Raw genomic sequence first — 14190 nt, 5'->3', positions numbered from 1 at the left:
CCTCTCGGGTCGCTCCTCATCCTCACTAGCGGAGTAGTCTTCGCTATTTGCCTCCTTGGGGCCATAGTTACTCCGGTTGTGGAACCTCGAACGAGAGTCTCGTGTAAGACTCTTGGATAACTCGTCGAAACGAGTGTGCAACTCCTCCATTTGTTGCTCACTGATTTGCCTGAGCTCATTCTTCATTGCGGCGAACAACAATGAGTGATCAGTGGTTGCTTGTTGTTGCTCCATGTCTTTCTTGATGCCCCTGCAAAAGGTTAGTAACAAGCAAAGAAAGTGCAAGTATAACCTCACTTCACTCCCTTAGTGTATCCCTCACGCTCGTGTGTAGTGCTCAAGTCGCTCTATAAAACTTACCATGTACCTTGCCTGTTGGTTTAGGTAGTTGAGAAATGTTGCTCGAGTCCAACAATCGTCACCAACTTTTCCCACAAGAGTAAACAAGAGTGAAGGATGCAAGTGGATGAAGTTTTGTGAAGGAAATGACGGTTTTGGAAGGCTTGGGGACGGTGGACAGATTTGGAAATAATGTCAAGAAAAGAGACTTTAGGAACCCTAAGTTGTAGGAGTGGTTTCCTAAAGTGGAAGAGAGAATATATGAGAGTATCCTAAGATAGAGGAGAAAATATAGGGAAGTATGTAGTGGAGTTTCCTAAAATAAAGGAGTGAAAATAGGAGTAGTTTCCTAAAAACAATGAATGATTTCCTAAAGTGTGGGAGAGAAAGTAGGAAGGTGTCCAAGTGAGCAAGAGTTACCCAAGTGTGTACTTAGTTTCCTAAGTGACTTCGGAAATCACGTTGGCTTGGAACTCCAAAACAGATTTGGTTTCTTCCCCCTCAACCAAAATTTCCAGAATTCTTTCCTCCTTGAAAACCTTCCCTAAGTCAGCTACACTCCTTATAAAACCCTCTCTCTCACAGCTGCACCTTACCCCAAAGATTCGGCTCCCCTACTTCCAAGCAACAAGGCACTTCGGCTCTCTCTCTCTCTCTTTGCAAGGCAAGGCAGCCCTAGTTCTTGTTTCAAAAGAATGGCCTCCCAAGATAATGCAAGTAATGTTACCCAAGACTCTCCCAAGCGACTTGCTCAAGCAACTCCCAAGAAATTTACTCCTAAAACAAGGAAGCCTCGTATGGATGCAAGATCTTATAAGAAACTTTTTATACGAAGGGAGGTGCAAGTCTTCAAGACCCAAGATAATCAAGAACTCCAAGAACCCCCAAAGGTAGTACAAGTAATCAAGGTTCAAGGTGATCAAGAATTTCAAGAAGAGGTAGGCCAAAACTTTTGAGTTTCTCTCTTTTGTTTGAAAATTCTGGTTGGCTTAGAAACAATATGTAATGGTTGTTAGTTGGCAATAAAAGACCCAAGTTCTTTTCCTTTTCCTTGTTCGGCCTTTGGTGCCACCCGAAGGCTCTCTTTTCTTTTTTTTTTGTTTCGATTCTGTTTTGTTTTTTTTGTTTTTTGTTTTTACTTACCAATGTAACTACACCTGGCCGAGAAGGTTCACAACTAGATTTCTGGTCAGCCCCTACTTACTACAACCACAGCCCCAAAACTCCAAGATTTCAACAAGAACTTTCAAGAACTTCAAGATTTAGTTCCAAGAAACTCAAGAAACCCTAGATGCTTGTAGTTTCCTTCAAGATTCTCAACTCCAACAAGTTTGATCCACAAATCAATTTTGAAAACTAACAACTTAGTTAAATACTTGAACACTTGGACAGATTTGACAACCAAAAAGGAAAACCCTAGCCGCACAAACCCTAGCCGCGCAAACCCTAGCCGCACCTTCCTTTTTTTTTTTTGTTTCGTTATGGCTATGGCCAATTGCTGGGCAGAATTGATGCAACAAGAGTACAAAATCTGACCTGATTAGAGCTAGCAACAACAGCGCACAACCTTGGGCAGATTTGGAAAATTGATTAGCGACTTGCAAGAACAACAAGCCGTGGGCAGAAAATCTGTTTTGTTTTGTTTTTTTTTTTTTTGGACAGTTTGGGCTGCTATGACACACACCACTTGGACAGAAACTTGGTGCAACAACGGCACAAGGTTTTGGTCAGATTTGGTGATGGCAACAACAACCACAAAACAAGACAATTTGCGGATAGATTTTTTTTTTTTTTTTGACAACGACGCAACAAAGGGAAAAAAACTAGCCGAACAGAATTTTTTTTTTTTTGTTTTTAGACAAGGCAGCGGAAAACATGGAAACTATATAAAACAAGAACAAAACAATGGATATAACGAAAGATACCTCTACCAAAGCTCTGAAGCCAACTGATACGTTCCTCGATCAACTTGTTTCGAGACACGTAGCACGTTTGCCCAAGGATCTAACGAGGTTGTCCAACGCTTAGATTACGGGACCTAGAATCAAACGGACAACACGATTTGATTTAGGTGGTAGACGACACTCCGATGAAGGTGAATACTCCAGGGGAATAGGTCGGATAAACAATCGAGAACAGGACGCAAGATTGCTCAATAACCCTTGCCAAAGCAAGTTAAGGGCTCGAATTCTCTAGAAAGAAAACGAAAGTACTGAGAATTTTATTCATAAAACTTGTGTCTTTAACCTTACAAAGCTAGCCTATTTATAGGCTTAAAGGTAACAAGAAAAACCCTAAAGAAACCCTAAAAGGAAGGTCGGCCATCTTGACTTCAAATGGGCCAGCCCATGCCTTCTACTAAGCAACTAGTCCAACTAAATAAATAACAACGACTAAGGCCCTACTCGGCCGACTCACAAAGAGGCCCACTTGATTCTTCATGGGCTTGGATCAAAGTGTAAATTGCTTGATTGTCTCTTTCCAAGCCTTCAATATCTCTATGGGCTCCATGTTGATTTTGGACAACTCGGACAAGGGCTTGGAGGGATTCTTTGAAAAGCTTGGCCCGTGCACGTGTGACTGGGCCCAATGGGACTCGGAATGGGTCATTGCGCGGGCCCTGATCCATGCACACATTATCTTGTTACCTTTAGCCTATAAAAAGGCTAGCCTTGTAAGGTCCAAAAGACAAGTTTGATAAATAAAGTTTTCTTCTATTTTCGATTCTTCCTCTAAGAAAGAGTTTTGAGCCTTTTACTTGCTTGACAAGGGTTATTGAGCAATCTTGCGTCTTGTCCATGATTGTTCTACCGACCTATCCATTGGAGTCGTCATTCTACCGCCTACAATCAAGTCGTGTTGTCCGCTCGATTCTAGGTTCCGCAATCCAAGCGTTGGACTACCTCGCTAGATCCTTGGGCAAATGTGCTACATGTCTCGAAACAAGTTGATCGAGGACCGTATTAAGTACAAATTCAACTATTCTATAACCAAAAGTTTATACACCTTCCCGAGAGATCCCCGCGTCGGCCCCTGCTAAAGAAAACAAATGGAATGGGATAAGCTATATGCTTAGTGAATAATTGGGGTAAAAATGTAAAAACACATTCAGATAAACATATAATTCCAAATATTTCATATCAATACAGAAATGTAATATCACAATGGTGGTATACGAGTGGCTCCAAAACCAATTCAATTCCCCAAGCTTGAACACCTGTTGACACTCCGTCAACCAAAATACTTATGGTCCGTAGACTCCACTTAACTTTCTCCGTTCACCTTATCAACCCCCGCTGGCCAGTCAACAGCACAAAGCAGCTCGAGCAAAACAAAATCACTTAGTTTTAATCAAATCTTTAACAAAAAATGAAATCCCAAGGTTAGCATGGAACTAACTTCGACCAAACCCTGGCTGGCTTGAATAGTTCGTCTACCCTTGGAACCGGGTTGGAACCAAGCCCTGAGATATTCAATCTCTCAATAGATGATATCTCTCAACAAAGTACACAACAAAGTACTTACCCCAAACAGCACACAGCAAATGGGGTTCACTTCAAGTCATGTAACCACCCCCATCAGCATTCAGCAAAAGGGTGATACGCAACATAAGGCATGTATTCTCACATATGAAATCAAATAAAGGATGGGTTTAGGTCGAGTGAGATAAAATACACCCTCGCCTAAGTACCCATTTAACATATACAAAGCACTTTAACAATTTCACATCATTAACAACCCAATTACTCACTTGATAAAGCTTGGCACAAAAAACGATACAATTCACTGGGCTTGACCGTCATCGTCAAAAGCCTCACAGTCTGTATTGGCAGATTATATGCACACATAAGTGAAACAGCTATACAATAGCAGTTTATAACTTAAATGACCGAAAACGGTCAACAATAATAAAAAAACGGTCAAAACGGCACTAAGGCCAAAAGAATGTTGAAATCGGCTGAAACGGCCGGAATGGTAACAAAATTACAGAAATAGTCCTAAACGGCAAAAACGGTTGAGAAATGCATGTACGCGTGCACAAAAATGAAAACGGTCGCGCGTCTGCACCCAAAGACGCAAATGGACATTTCATAGTTTTGACACCTTTTATAGTTTTAATTGTAACAGAAGATGTGGTCATCGGTTTAAAGTGTACGAGATACGGTTTCGAAGATAAGACAAAGGCCTACAACTTTGATGAAGACCACTCAATCCAGTTCATAGTGTATCTAGGTCAAAATTTTAAATTACAAAACCAGAATCTCACATTTGGGCTAGTTAACCGCACTATGCGTAACCGATAATAACTCAGGCTACCGAAATCTGATTAAGGCATTTTCAGGGCCGTTGGAAAGCTAAGACATAACACTACAACTTATGTGTTTTGGGCAAATGCTAAGTCAGTACGCATCAGGGTGAACAGACGTGGTCAGATTGGTAAACTGTCAAAAATGGCCACAGAGCTCTACCTATGGCAGTCTGGGGTATTTTTATCTTTTCACATGCTACAGTACTTGGATTGAGTTGAAATTTTACATGTAGTTACAAAACATCATTCTCTACAACTTTCATGTTTTGTACTAAGCCTAATTTGGCATCTATCATGGTGAACTAAAACCGGGCAGAACAGGGCGCTAAGGATTTTCACTTCTAAAATTTTGTTACACTCAAGGTATAATTCACATTTCTAACTCAAAACCACCACTACTACCTCATATACAAGCTTGTATACATCATATACCATCCACACAATAAGAAATAGGGCTAAACAATACAAAACCCTACCTTACTAATGCCCCAAAAATCATCACAACTACTTAAATAGCTACCAATTTAATCAAAACATGGGTTGTATAGCAACTTAAGCAAAAATAAAAGAACCAAAGATAAAGGACAGCCAATATACCTCAATAACAAGCTTACAAAGGATATCCTCCACTACTCCTTGCAAAGTTTAGCTTCCAAGCTTCCAAGCTTCCTAGACTCCCAAACTAGTGTTTAATCAATTTAGTTTTTTCTTGTTTTCACTCAAAATGTTGGATTCAAGGTTGGAAATTGGAAAACTCTCTTCACTCTTCTCCCTCTCTTGCTCTCGACTGGTATGCTGAAATTATGGGGGAAATAGGTTGGTTTTTGGTGATAAATATGGTGTAAATTAGTTAGTCAACAATCCAATGGAAGACGGCCACTTGTTGCTTCAAGATTCATTCTTAATTTTTTCCTTTTTCCTTGTTTTTGTGGTCAAATAATTCGACCACTCCATGCTAAGATTGAGGGAAATATTTTGCAATAATATCAAGGATATTTTATGGTAGGAAAGTGTTGGTCAAGTGGTGTGTCCAATCGGTAGTAAACGATACTCGTCGGTTCGAGCCGATTTTCCTTAAATCACGTATACTAGGGCTTTAACTTATAATTCACTAACTTATTATTATCACTTCTCCTCACACACTTAATATTATCTAAAACTCACTCTTAATCACCAAATTTGATCCACTCTCCGTACCGGATAGTCACACTATGGATAGGTGTAAAAATCCTAGTTTACCCTAACGATGAATGCAAAAGTGAAAACTCTTAATTCTATTCATTATTCCAAACATGGGAGATGTAAATGAGTAGTATAGCTATTATAAGGGAATAAATGCCAAACAAAAAGGAATTTTAAGAAAATATGAGGGATTATACAATTCCAGTGATTACAATTAGGGTTTCAGTGATTACAATTAGGGTTTCGATTCAAAATTAGAGATTTAAGAAAATCGGTTAGTCACAAGTAAACTAGGATTTTTGTTTAGATTTTAGGGTTTCTAGAATTTAGGGTTTCTCATTTTTAAAACAAAACAATGTCTTAAATAAAGAAATCATAATATCCTCTTGAAAACTAAACAACAATAGTATCCTAAAAGTTAGGGTATCACAATCTCCCCTCCTTCAAAGAATTTCATCCTCAAAATTCCAACTTGCACTAATCAGATCAAAACAATTATCGAAAACAATCAAGTACTAAGAATCTCCAATCCTATTTATCACTTAGCAACGAGGCAACAGGTAGCTAAACAAGTAACCAAATAGAACATACAAAAGGGCTCGGTTCAACCAACTAGCTCTGAGTTGGAATTAAAGTCTCAGATATTTGGAAAATTCAGAACATGGCTTAGGCTCAAGTCGGAAGTTTTACCCCTGGCGGTGCTGGACAACACAACAATCTAGCACAACAGCTATATTTCGCCAAAGAGTTTTACTTCAAAATATCATCCCTGGTGGTGCTGGATGTGACAGCCCCACCTTCCCCTAAGGCGAACTGAAGGGGTTAGCGGACTACCTGCCCAGCTCTCGCCAGGACTAACGGGACAGTTTAAAGCGATCTAAAACGTTCCGGGAAGTATAAACGCGCTTAAACAAGTCAAAATCACAAAATAAAAAAAATGAAAATCGGAGCCGAACATGAATAGTACCGGCCTGTGACGCCCCACATCTCCCTAAGGCGGACCAAAGGGTATCCGCGGACGCCTGCCCAGCTCACGCCAGGACTCAAGCAATTCCATTCAATATCAAACCGCACTAATCACTTCGATGAGAACAACATGAATACAATAATGCGGAAGCGTTCAAGCTTAGTAAGTCACTTAATGTATATTCAGTACATCGGGTAATCATGAAACGACTTAAATTCAAAGTACACATCAGGGCCCAAACTTTTCAAGTTTACAATTTCCAAAAAGTACAACCCAAACCAGGGCCTAGTCAAAATATATAACAGAAGTCTTAACAAAATTACAACGGATGGTTTCACCATATTTCTCCAAGAGTCGGTCCTGTTAAGGAAAACAAAACTATAGGGTGAGCGAAACGCTCGTGAGGCCAAGAACACACATGCAAGCACTTAGTCAAATAACAAACCCAATTTAATAAATAAAACCATGTCTTTTCAATAATCAATTATTCAAACAGGAAAAGTAATCAGAAACAATTCAAGGATATAGTAGCTCTCAGGAGCTAAGTTCCACTCGATCTGCCGTTGTCATTCGTATACCTTCCCGCATTGACCCTCCTGTCAACCGGGTCGGTATTTCCATTTCCGTAGATCACCACTTACTTTCCTCCGTCCACCGTACACCCCAAGGGCCCACAAGTCTATTATTGGGCGATACTCTACGAGTATGCCAAGCAAGACCTCATATTAGGTCGAGCTTAGGTGTATCTCATGGCTCGTCCGAATCCCCGACCAAGCCCATTGCTGGCTCGAGTCTAAGGACGGCCTATGAGTTTGGGCGTCCCCCATTCATTGGAAGGTCGAGGAGGTTCACTCCAACGACACAAGCATTCATGACATAACATTGCATTTCATTCATTCATTCAATACATTTCATTCATTCATTTGAAATTAGAACGAGTGCGATAAAGTACGCACCCGCCCTTATTTTTAAAACTTTCAACAAATACCACAATTAAGCAAGTATCAAAATTCACACACTTGACACTCACCGAGCAATTCAATAAGAATTATTTTCCGGAAGTTCAAGTGTCCACGGTGAGATCCTCTTGAAGGTCTCCTTGCGCGCCTGGCAATTTAATAGTGGATAATCACACAATTAACCCACTTATCAAGAAAGATTGTACACTAGTACAATCTAAGAATTATTTTGCAAAAAGGAACCTCAATTACACGTAAATCGAGGTTCAACTTGCCTTTTATTAGGTACAATAGTATTTGAGTTTTTATCATGAAAATCGTAAGCAAAACGTTTAAGAATATCAAAAGAATAAAGAGTTCTTGAAAAAACTCTATTTCTTTGAAGTTGGAAAATTTTTTCCAGTTTTACGATAAATCTTTGAAAAATCATAACTCGCTCGGTATAAGTCGAGAATTGGAAAACTTTATACCGTTGGAAACCTCTTAGAGAGTACTATAAGTTCCTAGAAGACACTTTTCCATGAATCAAAGTGAAAAGTGGTCAAAAATGAGCTCGAAGATGCAGGGTTGGTTCACAAGGCAGAATGAAGTTGGTTTTTGGCCAACTTTGAAAATTCGGCACGATTCGCACGTTGCAAACCGGCCTCTGAAATTTTCAGCTCAATTAGTGTTGCAAGTGAAGTGTATGACAAAACAAGCGGATCAAGAATCGTAGTCTCGAGCACCGAGATACGGTAGCCCGAAGTTGAGCAAATTCAAGACTGGATGAAAATTTTCCAGCTTTGAACCTCTAACTTTAGTAATTCAATTGGGTATCGAAACGAACTTGAATCGGCACCAAAATTGGAAGTATTTCAATACTATATGGAAGGTATCTCTCTATCGAATTTCGGGGAAAAATACCTTCGGCAAGGTAGTTAATTAGCCAACCAAAGTTCAAGAAAAATCCTAAGGCAAACTGCCTTTGACTTTCATCTTCCAAATTTTCCAATCGTTTAACCAAGAAAGTTATCCAACCATGGTTCATTTGTGAAATAAGGGTCTAAGATATACCCATGATACCTTTGGTAAGTGTTTAATATCAAGAACATCAACTAACAAGTTCACTCCAAGATTTTGTTCCAAACCAGTCCAAAGATTAGGGTTTTTCCAAAACAGAGCAGTCCAATTGATTCAGTCACAACTCAGTCATTATAGCTCGAAATTGAGCATGGCTTACGCCGTTGGAAAATAAATTCATAGAGTTAAAATATCACAGAAGAAATCGTTCCCAAATTCGGCACCCATCTGGTTCAAATTCGGGCATCAAGTTGCTGCCTGAACACTTCATTCCAGATGAACAGAGTAACAGGACAGCGAACTTAAAACATTTGGTTCGGCTTGCTCACAAAGAATCAGAACGTGAATTATATACCAAATTAAATCTAGGAATGTCTAGTTTCAAACGCCACCGACGGCACATGATTTCGACATCCGAGGACAGAGTTATAGCCAAAATACTACTGCTGGTCAGAGCATACGCGAATCAGTTTTCCAGATTTGCTGGTTTCTAAAAAAAATTCATTTGCCCATTCAAACCTCATTATTTTTCAATGAAATTTTTCACACATCTAATAAATCCTACAAACATCCAATTCAAGCCATTAAACCATTAAAAATTGGCCTGGAAATGGCCGAACATGGCAGGGGCAAAATCGGAAAGTTTAGCTTCTTACACCCAATGAAGTTCCTACCAATTACCCACCACTAATGCATCATTATAACTACTAAACCAACAATATAATCACCATTAATTATCACATCAGCAACAACAACCCAAGTGTGGGAATTCCAAGAGCCCACAATCACATTTTTACTGTAACAGCCCCACTTTCCCCTAAGGCGAACCAAAGGGGTTAGCGGACTGCCTGCCCAGCTCTCGCCAGGACTACGGATCAGATTAGAGCTATCCGCTTCAATCCGGAACTTACAAACTCGCGTAAACAAATCAAAATAGTAAAACAACCCAAGATAAAATGAAATGAAATCCGGAGCCGGCCATAAATAGTAATCGACCCATCAGAACCCAACCGAAATAGCTAACAAACATTTAAATCTGAACTTTAGCGTTTACAAATCAAAATGACATACAAAAGCTTTCAAAAGATAATACATATACACGGTTTGCCAAATCAAAAGAGAAACGCCCCAAAAGTACACTTAGGGTTTTAATACATGAGCTATACAAAAGATATGTTCAACTAGCTCAAGTCGGCAACCGATTATCAAATCCAGTCCAAAAGTATTTATTTTCCTGTAAGGAAAACAAAAGGGACAGAACGGGGTGAGCTTGCGCTCAATGAGGTACCAAACAGATAGCAGAAAAATCATGGCATTTCACATTTTTGAAATCAGATACACATGCCAGATGTAAAGCAAAGGAACCAATGATTCAAATCAAAAGGATACGGGTGGCTCTCAGGAGCCAAATTTCCAGCGCAGTACTTGATCCAAATTGGTTGACTCTCCGTCAACGTATATAGAACCAAAACGTCCGTAGACCCCTCTTTACACCGAATTCCGTCCACCAAACACCCCTTTACCGGGCCCGCTCACCGTAACCGAACAGAAATGGTAATACTCGAGTATACCGGAATCAAGGGTCTCAATACCCAAAAATCCCCGAACAGACTACCGTGGTTCGTTATCTAATCGTCCAGGCCCTTGCCGGCCCGACTCGAATAACTTAGCCACAGGATTGAGCTCATAGGTCATAGAAATCCGAACAGATGCAGACACAGATAACAGATTCAAATTTTACATAGTAAATTGGCATATGAACAGACTAGAGAACGAGTGTGATAAAGTACACCCTCGTCTCGAACAAATAAACAGATTGCAGAGCAGAAATCAAGTTAAACAGCAATGGAGGGGAGTGGTACACTCACCGGCTCAACTTCAAAAGTTTTCACTTTAGATTGGCCTTAATCGCCAAGAAACCCTAAAATAATCAAAATAAACCAATTGAAGGTTTTACTTCCAGAATCGAGTAAACAGAATGCACATGTGAGGCTCGACTACACGTCGTACGCCTTGCCAAATGAATACTAGTGCAAGAATGCAAAAACACGATTCCCATGGAAACGAAAAGGTAGCATGAAGACCTAGGCGCAACCAACCCAAAAGTCTTTCATTCTACCAAAAGGCAAATCCAACTTAAAGGAACCAAACGGCCTAGAAAAATCGGGCAGCACCTCCCCTAAAATTCTTACTTTTCCAGCCATTAAGGCTTCATTATATCCTCAAATCAGTCCCAACATCTCACACAAAAGTCATCTCATTTCCCAAAAACCGTTCGCTAGGCTCAAAGTGGTACAAGTACAAAAGTTAGCTTGGAAATAACCAAAATGAAAGCAAGCCCTAAGAGAGACTCGACGAGGAGTCATAAAACAATGCTGAACACAACCCCAATAGGGTCTCATATGCATAAATAAGCATGATAGCAAACCAGAAATTAGAAATAGCATTAGTCTTGGCCCCGAATAGAAAAACTGTTTTGCCCTTATTTTGCGGTAATGGCGTCAATTTCACTACGATTATCGGATGGGGGTGTAAGACCTACCGTTTCGAAGCCAAGAAACAGAGCTACAACAATGTAGAAGGTCACTCAATCCAGTTCCTAACACAACTAGGTCAAATATGCAAAATACTATACCAGAATTCCCAAAACAGGTTTGCAAATCACACAAACTGTAATTACTATAACTCAGTCCATACAAGTCCAAATGCCGAAATTCCAAAGGCATATGATAGCTAAGACATCCAGTAACATTTCATCAGAAGACACCAACTTCAAAATCTAAACCAATTCCAGTCAAAATAGCCAAATACAAACTCAGTTTCGCATTCTGATCAAAGCAGACCAGCTACAGTAATTTCATCATAACTCACTCTACCCTAATCCAAATGCCCTGAAATTTTACAGGCACCTTATACACATCAATACCTACAACTTTCATGTTTTGAGTAAAATCTAATTCGGCCTCTAACCCTATGATCTAAAACCGGACAGAATTGGGATTTTATAAACCCTAACTTTCCATTTTTCCATCCAAATCCATAATTGATTGCATTTTCTTATCCAATACACCTCATAGAGTCATTATCAGCCATTACCATTCATCATACAAGGCCACAACATCCCCTTCATATTAAACCAGAAAAATTCCCAATAAAATAAAAACTTCACCAAAACTCTTCAAATCAAGAAATAAATCATATATTCCTTCACTCATGCCACCATTAAGCATCATATAACCATCATTAGGTGTAGTAGAGGGTTCAAGCATCACTTACCAAGTAACAAGAGGTGTAGAGAGGTTGGCCACCTTAGAGCTTCAAAACAACTTCACTAGTACACTTATTATCACTAAAAGGAAAGGTTTTATGGATTAAAAATGGATGTAAACAAATGTTTTGGGTGATTTGCACCAAGTAGAAGCTTGAAAGTTGAAGAGTTTCTTCTTTCTTCTTGCTTAGAGAGGGCCGGCCATAAGGAGGAGAAAAATGGTGAATTTTGTGAAATTTTTGGATATTTAATCCTTTGGTCAAAAAAGTCAAGAATGTGAATAGTATTTCTTAAGGTCCAACCAATAGGAAAGTGACACTTGTCACCTCCATTAAATGCATTCTTATCTTTCTTTTCTCTCTCACATCAATCACTTCACACACACTACTTATCTCTTAACACCCGATAAATTTTCCACAGTATCCGAAACTTAACCTTATTGGCCGAATTTTTCCGAACTTTTCGCACTAGTGGGTCCCACGTCCAATATATATCCTTAATTTTCTAAAAATTCACCAATGCTAGAAAAATCATCTTAAAACTATAACTGCTCATAAAATCCACTAAGAAAATATTTCTAAGCCAGAAAATGCAGAAAACATGCAATTAAGGGGTAATAAACCCTAGGAAAATAATTAGGGTTTTACGGGTTCTCACACTCTCCCCCTCTTAAAAGAATTTCGTCCCCGAAATTTCTTATTAACGGAATCTATCAAATCTAAAGTACCCAACGGACCATACCTTCTCCATCCTCAGACGAGTCAGGGACCTGATACTGCTCTAGAGAATATACTCGAGCTGGTGCCTTCGATCCCGTCCCTTCTCCTTTCGTCTGTCCAGGGTTGTTCTTGGCGGGTTGCTGAGAATTGGGCTTGGTCGGTGGCAGAATCCCTCTCCGCTCGCGCAGGCGAGCTGGACAGTTAGCAATCCGATGTTCAGCGCTTCCACAGTGCAAGCATTTTCCTTCTTTCGTCCTCGAAATTTACCTTGGTCGGTGAACAAGTCTGGATACTTCTCTCTGATTGTCTCTTCAACTTCCCATGTTGCTTCCTCTACTCCATGGTTCTTCCATAAAACTTTCACTAGTGGTATCTGCTTGTTCCTCAATTCCTTCACCTTTCGATCCAGAAGTTTTACCGGTCTCCTCATAGGTTAGGGTTTCATCGATCTCAATATTCTCCGGTTGTAAAACATGAGAGGGGTCTGGATGATACTTCTTAAGCATGGACACATGAAACACATTATGAATACGAGATAAGCTCGGTGGTAATTCCAGCTTATAGGCTACATTCCCAACTCGCTGAATAATCTTATAAGGCCCTACAAACCTTGGTTGTAGTTTCTTCCCTTTTCCGGACATCAAACTTGCTTTTAAAGGCGTAATCTTGAGAAATACCATATCTCCAACAGTGAACTCCAAATCCTTCCTCCGATTGTCGGCATAACTCTTTTGTCTACTCTGGGCGGTTTGTATTCTTTGCCGTACCAATTTCACCTTCTCATTAGCCTCCTCAATCCAAGATACAGTAGTCGTGTCTAAGATTTTCCGTTCACCTACTTCATCCCAACAAATTGGGGATCTACACTTCCGACCATAAAGTGCCTCATACGGAGCCATTTGAATAGAAGAGTGGAAACTATTGTTATAGGCAAATTCCACTAAAGTCAAGAACTTACTCCAATTCTCTCCAAAGTCCAGTACACAAGTCCTCAACATGTCCTCAAGAGTTTGGATTGTTCTTTCAGATTGTCCATCAGTCTGGGGATGATAGGTGGTACTAAAGTTCAACTTAGTCCCCAACACTTCTTGCATCTTTTGCCAAAACCTCGAAACAAATCTTGGATCCCTATCCGACACAATACTCACAGGTATACCATGTAGTCTGATAATCTCATCCAAGTACAATCTGGCCAACTTCTCCAATGGATATTTCAAATTAATCGGCAGAAAATGAGCCGATTTAGTCAATCTATCTACTATCACCCAAATGGCATCATGGCCTCTCTGTGTCCTTGGTAAGCCTGATACAAAATCCATGGTAATATTTTCCCATTTCCACTCAGGTATTTCTAGAGGTTGCAAAAGCCCAGATGGTTTCTGATGTTC

General features: G+C 39.9%; 1 pseudogene; it reads left to right on the top strand.

Annotated features, from left to right (window-relative positions):
* Positions 1-1034: 1034 nt before the first annotated feature.
* The window catches only part of LOC113724373 (uncharacterized), a 29077-nt pseudogene continuing 15921 nt past the window's right edge, over positions 1035-14190 (top strand).

The sequence above is a fragment of the Coffea arabica genome, chromosome 2c (genome assembly GCF_036785885.1).
Source record: "Coffea arabica cultivar ET-39 chromosome 2c, Coffea Arabica ET-39 HiFi, whole genome shotgun sequence".
NCBI lineage: Eukaryota > Viridiplantae > Streptophyta > Magnoliopsida > Gentianales > Rubiaceae > Coffea > Coffea arabica.
The sequence above is the reverse complement of the archived record's forward strand: the minus strand, read 5'-3'. Positions and strand labels throughout refer to the sequence as shown.